Source organism: Chiloscyllium punctatum, chromosome 13, assembly GCF_047496795.1.
Source record: "Chiloscyllium punctatum isolate Juve2018m chromosome 13, sChiPun1.3, whole genome shotgun sequence".
Classification (NCBI taxonomy): Eukaryota; Metazoa; Chordata; class Chondrichthyes; order Orectolobiformes; family Hemiscylliidae; genus Chiloscyllium; species Chiloscyllium punctatum.
Window position 1 is genome coordinate 25,853,116 of NC_092751.1, and position 9,664 is coordinate 25,862,779.

Sequence of the window (9,664 nt, forward strand, 5' to 3'; positions counted from 1 at the left end):
TAACACTGCACACAGATATTAATCCAATGGGTCAGCTTCTTAGTTAAACAGTGAGTTCCTGAGAGTGACGAGGCAGACCCTTGTGTGTTGTTCACACCTACATGGTCAGTAACATGGTATCCTGCCCGTCCCATTGCAAACCCAGCTTCAGCTCTGACCATATTTCCTGAAACCCAGCATGGGGAGGAAACACTGCCTCCTGGTCTTAGGTTCATTGCTGTAGGAAAAGGGGTCACTTCCTGTGATCTCCCTCTGACAACTCCATTGCTTTTAGTTTCTCTCACTTGGTTAGCTTTCTGTTCCTTCTGGTTTCATGGTCTAGTCACAGTTCCCAAAGCTGAGGCTCCTGCTAAATGGTAGAATCGGGCTAGGGCATCAGTCAATGGGAGAATTAGTACAGGGGTATGAGTAAATGGGGGATTTGGTTGGAAACAATAAATGGGAGATTCGGTGTACAGCGCCATTACATTGGAAAACTGGTGTGAGTGTCAATATATGAGAGAATTGGAGCAGAGCATGTCTAAATTGGGAAATAGGGGCAGGAAATCAATAAGAAGAATTGTTGTTGCAAGCATCAGTTAATCGGAGATTCAGTTCAGTGCACCATCAAATTAAAAAAAATTGCAGGTTGCCAATAATTGGAGAATTCATTCAGGTGCTATTAAATTCGAAGTGGGAGAACGGGGGCAGGATAACACTCAATGGGAGAGTTGGTGCAGTTCCAGGATATGTGCAGGATAGGGAAACGGGGGAAATCACCATAAATAGAGTCATACAATCATAGAGATTTACAACTCAGAAAAAGATCTTTCGGTCTAACTTGTCCATGCCACAATTTAAGAATTCTGGCAGCACTCCACTAAATTGAACCATTGCAAGGAACAACTTAACGGGAGAATTGGGCAAGGTCTTATCAAAATGTAATTGGACCAGCCTCCACGACTTCCTCTGGCAGCTAATACACACAGTGCCCTCTGCATGAAAAATGTTCCTCTTAGTTCCCTTTTATGTTTCCCCTCTCAACGTTAACATGTACCATCTGCTTCAGGACTCCCCCACCACAGGGAAATCACCTTGCCTTTTTAACCTATTGAAGACCTTCATGGAAGAATTGGTGCAGTGTAACACTAAATGGGAGAATTCGGGTAGGACAATACTTGATGGGAGATTTAGAGTAGGGCACCCAAAAAGCGTTCGACGTTCTCAGTCAATATGATGATTGTGCAAGGCAGCACTGTGAGGAGAACTGGTTCAGGACTTCAGTAATTGGGGAAAGTGGTGCTCAGCAACACTGAATTGGAGAATTGGTGTGGGGTATCAGTAAATGAGAGACCTGGTGCAGGATGCTGATAACTTCGAGAATTGGAGCAAATGGGAGAACACGGGCAGTGAATCAGGAAATAGGACAAATGTTGCAAAGGATTAAGGGTCTAGAATCAATGCAGTGCACCACGAAATGGGGGAGTTGGTGCAGTTCACCACTAAAGGGAAGATATGTGTAGGATCAGTAATTCGGGGATTTGATGCAGGGATCGCCAAGATTAGAGAATTCTGGCAGCTGGTTACTAAATGAGAGAATTGTTGCAGAGAAATCCTGAATGCGAGACTTGGTGCACAGTGGAGCTAAATTAGAGAGTGGGTGCATGGCAACAGGAAATGGGAGAATTAGAGTAGCGCACCCTTAAATGGTAGAATCAGCTAGGGCATCAGGAAATAGAAGAATTAGTACAGGGATATGTGTAACTGGGAGATTTGGGGGGAATCAATAAATGGGAGATTCGGTGCACGGTGCCATTACATTGGAAAAGTGGTGTGAATGTCAATATATTAGAAAATTCAAGCAAAGCATTTTGAAATTGGGGAATAGGGTCCAGGGAATCAATAAAAAGAAATGTTGCAAGCATCGGTAAATTGGAGAGTCAGTTCAGTGCATCACTAAATGATAAAAAAAATCAGCAGGTCACCCGTACGTGGAAGATGTGTATCAGGGAACAGGTAAATGGAAGGAATTGATGTAGGTAAACTATAATTGGAGAATTCATGCAGGTGCCATTAAATTCTAAGTGGGAGGACTGGGGCAGGATAACCTCAACGGGTGAGTTGGTGAAATTCCCGAATTAGTGCAGGATTGGGAAATGGGAGAATTGGTGCAGGGAAGCGGAGCACTAATTACAGCCTTAGAGATGTACAGCACGGAAACAGACCCTTCGATCCAACTTGTCCACGCCTAAATTTAAGAATCCTGGCAGCTCTCCACGAAATTGGAGAATCATTGGAAGGAACTACAAAATGGAAACAATTGGGAAAGGACTTATCGAAATGTGAGAATTTGCAACGGGGCATCAGATACTGGGTGAATTAGTGCAGTTCAGCACTAAATGGGTTAGTTATGCTGTGTTGCACTAAATGGGAGAATTGAGGCAGGACAATATCTTTTGGGAGACTTAGTGTACGGCACCCCTAAATTGGGCGAGGGCATCAGTCAGTATGGGGATTGGAGTGAGGCAACAATGAGTGGGCTTCAGTAATTGAGGGTAATGGTGCTAACCAACACTGAATTGGAGATTTGGTGCGGGCCATCTGTAAATGAGAGAGCTGGAGCACAGTGGAGCTAAATTAGAGAATTGGTGCATGGCAACAGTAAATGGGAGAATTAGAGTAGCGCACCCTTAAATGGTAGAATCGGGCTCGGGCATCAGTTGCTGTGGTGAAACGGTGGGCAATCACGGTGTGAAACGTTGTTCTAGCTCTCTGGTTTCCTTCATTCCTGTCCTGGTCAGGGAGGCTGGGGATTGGTCCTCTCCATCAGATGGGACTTGACAATGCATTAAAGCTCCAGTCTGTTTGGAAGCACGGTTTGGAATTGTCACGCTGCAGTACATGACATAGACGACTCGCACTACCTCAAAGTCAGCATGTCAGTGTGTCTGGCAATGGTTCCACCTTTTCTGTTTTGCTTCTGTCCCACGCTAAGAGCTGTCAGTTTTTAGATTCGCTGGAGTGCTGAGGGGGTAACACAATTTGTGTGGTATTTTTCTTCAGGCCAAACTCACCCTCCAGGAAAAATAGCCCAACGCGCTGAGTAACAAACAGAACGCGTTTTTAGCAAATGGTCTATTCAAGCTGGTGTCAGCTTCTGGAGCGTCTCAGAGTTGCCAAGCACGGAAACAGACCCTGCTATCTAACTTGCCACTGCTAAACAGATAACCGAAATTAATCTAACCAATATTTGCCAAAATTTGTCCCTTATCTCTCCGAACCCTTTCAGCTGCCTTTGAAATGTTGTGAGCGCACCAGTCTCTGACACTAAATATGGCAATTCATTCTGTACACACGGAAATGTCTGTGTTCAAAACAAGTGTCCCTCATATCCCCTTTAAATGTTACTGTTCTCACATTCAACCAATGTTATCTCGCTTTGAACTCATGTGCCTTGTGAAAAATTACTCCCTGACTCTTTTCTCTGTCCGTCTGCCTCATGTCTTTATAAAATTCTGTAAGGCCATTCCTCAGCCCTGAAGCTCCAGGGAAAACTGTCGAAGACAATTCAGCTTCGTGCCATTGTCCAAACAGTGCAAACCTTGGAAACCCTTTCAAATACTTTCGAAATTGCACCACGTTCGTTTCTGAATGTGCGATCTGTTCGTGCCTGAAGTGAAGCGACGCTGAAACACGAGTCATGAGAATTTTGATAGTCACGTTCTGTAAGATAGCGTGGCCGTGTGATCTACGGCTTTGGATTTACGTTTCAATCTCTATTGAGTCGCAGGTTCGAATCCCACCGCTACCAGGGTCACTGCTGTTTTGCTGCAGGCACATGAACATTGAAGGCCCTGGACCTTTTAGTTGTTGTGTTTGCAGCTGCCCAGGCCTCTGATCCAGACTGACTCTGAAAACAGTGTGAGCCCTTGCAGTCCAAGCCACCTCAACCCCTCTGCTTTCGGATATATGCATGGCCAGTTTCTGTGTCTCAAATAGTCAGCTCATTTGTCTGAAAGTTTGGTGGTTCGAGCCCTCCCTTCGCACTGAGCCTCAATTATTTCAGTTCAAGCATTGAGACCAACCATGTCCCGAGACTGCAACCACGAGAACTCACCCGAGTCTGCAGCTGGATGTGGCCCCAATCTCTCCAAGGCCCCGCTGCCAACAGAAAGCGGCTACTGCAGCTTCAATCAGCGGCTTCCTGCTCAGCCCTGGGACCCAGTACATGGAAAATCCTTCCCCAGGAACGGCTCTTCCCATGTGAAAGGGACAACCATTCCACTTTTAATTGGAAACGGCTTCAGAGGATTGTTCCTGGTCTTGGAACGTTTCATAAACAAAACTCCTGTCTCGCAAATAAGAAGTGGGAAAAGTTGTTGGTAGGAAGAATAGAGAAAGCGTTGAGTGTGAGGACTCTGTCTCGATATCCGAAAGCAGAGTGGTTGAGGAGAGTCCGACAGCAAGGACTCACACTGTTTTCAGACTCAGTCGGAATGAGTTGACCTGAGCAGCGGCAAACACAACAACGAAAACGCACACGGCCTGCAGAGAATCTGCTATGTTCAGCTGCTTGCAGCGGAGCAACCGCTGGTAGCGGTGGGATTCGAACCCACGACTCCATAGAGACTGGAGCTTAAATTCAGCGCCTTAGACCACTCGGCCACGCTACCACAAAGGCGCATAGCGCCAAAATCTCATTACTAGCGTTTCAGCATCGCTTCACTTCACGAACAGATCGCGCATTCAGGAACGAGCGTGTAACAATTTCGAAAATATTTGAAAGGGTTTCCAAGGTTTGCACTGTTTGGACAATAGCACGAAGCTGAATTGGCTTCGATAGTTTTCCCTGGAGCTTCAGGGCTGAGGAATGGCCTTACAGAATTTTATAAAGACATGAGGCAGACGGACAGAGAAAAGAGTCAGGGAGTAATTTTTCTCAAGGCGCATGAGTTCAAAGTGAGATAACATTGGTTTAATGTGAGAACAGTAACATTTAAAGGGGATGTGAGGGACACTTGTTTTGAACACAGACATTTCCGTGTGTACAGAATGAATTGTCATATTTAGTGTCAGAGACTGGTGCGCTCACAACATTTCAAAGGCATCTGAAAGGGTTCGGAGAGATAAGGGACAAATTTTGGCAAATATGGTTAGATTAATTTCGGTTATTTGTTTAGCAGTGGCAAGTTAGATAACAGGGTCTGTTTCCGTGCTTGGCAACTCTGAGACGCTCCAGAAGCTGACACCAGTTTGAATAGACCATTTGCTAAACAAAACGCGTGCTGATTGTTACTCAGTGCGTGTGGCTATTTTTCCTGGAGGGTGGAGTTTGGCCTGAAGAAAAATCCACACAAATTGTGTTACCCCCTCAGCACTCCAACGAATCCAAAAACTGACAGCTCTTAGCGTGGAACAGAAGCAAAACAGAAAAGGCGGAACCATTGCCAGACACACTGGCATGCTGACTTTGAGGGAGTGCGATTCGTCTATGTCATGTACTGCAGCGAGACAATTCCAAACCGTGCTTCCAAACATACTGGAGCTTTAATGCATTGTCAAGTCCCAGAAAGTGCTCAAGTAACATACAACAAAACAGAACAACAATGAACCATGAGAAGTGAAGATGACCAATTCCATTCTTGATGAAATTGGGTCAACAATGCTCTGGTCCCTCCATCTGATGGAGAGGACCAATCCCCAGCCTCCCTGACCAGGACAGGAATGAAGGAAACCAGAGAGCTAGAACAACGTTTCACACCGTGATTGCCCACCGTTTCACCACAGCAACAAAAACCGGCGAGCAGATTCAGTGTAGGATCTGGTTTCACATCAGCAATGAAATATCAATCCCCACTCACTTTCAGGGAAAACTGTGCCCACCGTAAATTGTCTGGAATATGAATCCCCAGCGCAGAATGTTTGGGCCCCGGGTTATACTGCTGCACAGACTTTCATATGGACAAAGTCCTTTTCAAAGGGAGTGTTTGTGGCTCTCCATACGACAATGGCAGCTGTTGCCCTCACTCTCACTGCCGTTCCTGGCCGTGTACGGGTTAGCATCCTCACCTTGCTCCCGGGGGTTCAGGGTACAATAATCTGCTGCAGAAAACCGGAGCGTTTAGGATCAGAAAGATGTGGAGTCCGTGTGCCTCCTGGAGTTGGTGTTGGAATGTTTGGCGGAGCTGGGAAGATGGTTTGCAGTATTTTCCTCACATTTCTGGGTGACATCCTCAGGGCTGCAGAGTCTGTTGTGAAGCGCTGCTGTCCTGGGGCAGTTTGAATTGATTTGGTTTCATTCCTGCTGCTTCCGGTTTTTGGGGTAAAGACTGGGTCCAGATGAATCTGTTTATTGATGGAATCCGCGGATGATTGCCCTGCTTCGAGAAATTCTCTGTCTGCCTTCTGTTTGCACTGTCCTATTACTATTGTGCTGTTCTCACCAAACCTTGCCGTCTGGACGGATTGCTACTCGGGACAGCTGGTCCGTGACAATTCGGGACTGTCACACAATTTCTTTGCCAAGAATGGATATCCCCACGATTTCATTCCCAGATATCTGGCACACGAAATTCGCAACGAGGATATGCCACCAGGCAATTTGAAGAACAGGCACCCCTTTATAAAAATAAATTGCTGGGAACTGACAGTCAGACTCCTCTGAACACACTGGGTGACAACAGCACATAAACCGACAGCCTCACTCAGACAAACCTCCCCAGAACACAACACCCAATACCCATCATGTACAAACGTGGTTGTGTAGATTCCACGCAGCGACTGCATGAAACACTATATCGGAGAAACAGGCCGACAACGAGCGAGCTGCATTCACAAAGTTCAACTAACCCATAAACTCCACGGACGGCTGTTCCTTGGAGCTGTCCACAGGGCACTGAGTGTCTCGGATTCCGGGGCTTGGAACTTGGATCACATGACCGTCTGTGACACTGGTTACTTCCGGGTGTGACGTCACTCCTGATGGAACACATGGAACTCCCTGTTGCTCATTGAGAAATACATCCAACATAGCAGCGCAGAGAAATATTTCTGTTGTGTTTCTGGTGCTGATCCTGACATGTCCTCTAGTGCTGAGCTTATTCTGTGTTGCCTGATGGATCGGTGCGTGTTTCCGTGATCGGATTGTGGGCAGTCATCTGCGGTTTAGCTGCAATAATGTGCGTTGGACACCCAGGTCCGCCAGTCTCTATTTTGTTTTTCACATATTATGCACCATTGCAACACAGTAAAGTATCAATTAATATTGGGAGATGACATACAGAGGCGTGTGAAATGCAGAGGTTTTAGTGACACTTGTACAATGGTTAGAGATTACCTTCATTCCGGAGATAAGGATGCAGAATGTGTTTTGGAAGAGATTAGGAAGAGTGAGGAAAGAACTCACCGGCAGATGCAGTTTACAAGCCCACTCGCAGTAACCACAATGTGAAATAAAATGTACAAGAAATAAACACCGTGTGTGAGTGATAAAAGATAGCAATAAACATGGGTGGGTTTAATTCCCCGCTCCCACCCCCGGTTCCATTGTAAAGGAAGTTTGGAGAACAATAATCAATAAATCACATATGTCCCATAGAACATCGCGAGTCATATCTTGGCCATCGATTACTTTACAGGTGACTTAGTCTCTGTCTTTTCATGGAAACCATCTCTTTCATTGTGAGCATCAGAAAAGGCCATGTATTTTTGCCAGAAAACAAATGTTTCATATTTGTTTCATATCTAAGAACACTCAAATCAACAGCTCCCTTGGTCAACTCTACCGCCCACTTTAGCAAAGAAATCTGGCAAATTGACAGTTTGATTTTCCTTTCAATAAATAATTGTGACTCCGTGTGTCTGCAGTCATCTCTTCCTAACTTTGTGCTTTCCTTCCTTTACAGTGGGGTTTAGTATCTTCCAACTGACAGCAAAGATATTAGAGCAGTTGGAAGCATTTTCGCCTATCAAGTCGGCGGGTTTTCAATGAGATCACGGGCTGATTTGTTTAATCCTCAACTCCCCTTCTCAGCCTTATCTCCCTGGCCCTTTTATGCGAATTGACTAAATGTCTGTCTATCTCAGCCGTCAAAATACCGAGCCTTGAGGGCCCTCTGTTGTAAAGAATTCCACTGATTTGCTGCCCTCTCATAGAGAGAATATCCTCCCCATCAGAGTCTTCAATGTTTGACCCCTTCCGCTGTGATGAGGCTCTCTAGTCCCACATTATCCTGGGTGTAAATCAGAGCAGAATGAACCCCTGAAGGTAGGTCTACACTCTCTACTGCCAGCTGTGAGTATTTCAAAACATTTCATACTTTGATACCTGATTAACCAATTAGAGCTGATTTTTCACATTAGATTTGCCCATGGAGAGTCTTCTTCAAGAGCACTTCAATGGCTGTAATTCAGCTGGCGGTGTAAGTGCTAGTCAAACACAAGGACACTCGGTGCACTGCTGTGTTTATGAAGCTCTCTGCACATGAAAATGGATCCTTCCCATCCCCTTTACCTCTCATCAATGTGGGTGTCATTCAACTTGATCTCCCAGCATCCTCCTCCGTTCTGAACCAAGAGAGGGTGACAGTGAATACTGGGGTCATGCAGCGGACGGGACAAGCCAAATACTGGTGTTTCAGGTTACAACTCTCCATTCTAGAAGAGATATTAAGCCACTTGTACGCAAGGGTATTCGGGGCCGAGTAATTAAGGCAATGGGTTATTAATCCATTAATGTGACCCCACGCAGGGTCAAATCCTGCCGACTCCATCTTGAACAACTTCCTGTCGGGCACATTCTCGCTCAGACTTCAGAAATCCCATGTCAGCAAAGCCAGGCCAGTTATTTGATTAGACAGAGGCTGGTCGAGTTCCTAATCAGAAATATACCACACTCCAACCGTTCTTTCTGTTTCTCTTTTCACAGATACTGCTAGACCCATCGAGCTCCTGCAGTATTCTTTGAATGTACTGCGCAGACGTGCTGCTTTTCATTCGATTCCTTTAATCCCAGTCCCTCTGTTCACTGCCTCTGGTCAGTGGCAACACTTGCTCCTGCTCGTCAAAGTGCCCATGCCCACGGTTCCCACTCCCATCATTATAAACAGCCGCAGGAAATTGCCGGTTAACCATCTTGACTCCAAAGAGAAACTCACCAGTCTTGGGAATCTCTCCACAAAACGGGACTTCTCATCCCTGGACACGGTGTAAGACAGAGGATTGTGAAGAGATTTTGGGAAAATATCGTCAGTTGGCAGGTGCACAAATGTTAAAGGCGCATCCCTTATAACACAGTTTCCAGCTTTGTGAATCTTCGGGAACTCTTTGGGAAATGGAAACAGAGGAGAATGAAGAAGGGTGAACTGTCGGGCTGAGCAGAAACAGTCAAGACACCTTCCACTTCTTGAAGAGGACGCCACATAAATTGATCGGAGACATTGAAAGAATTCTCGTTCCTGTACATGAGGAATACAAATCTCATCTGGACTCTAGATCAATGAAATAACTCGGGACCACACAAGACACTGGGAGGCTCGAAGGGAGATGGTCCCGGTTGGAGGAGAGCTGGTTCCCAGTGTCATGGGTGTGTCTGTAGTGGTTGGGATCAGACTGTTCCCATGTCGCCATAATGAATGTCCCAGTCTAAATTCTGGCAAAGTAAAACTGATAGAGGACAGTTGGCGTT

General features: G+C 45.9%; 1 non-coding gene across 1 annotated transcript; it reads right to left on the bottom strand.

Annotated features, from left to right (window-relative positions):
* Positions 1-4,570: 4,570 nt before the first annotated feature.
* Positions 4,571-4,652, bottom strand: trnal-uaa (transfer RNA leucine (anticodon UAA)). The gene has a single exon. It is a non-coding gene; the product is annotated as a tRNA-Leu (tRNA).
* Between the last annotated feature and the right edge of the window lie 5,012 nt (positions 4,653-9,664).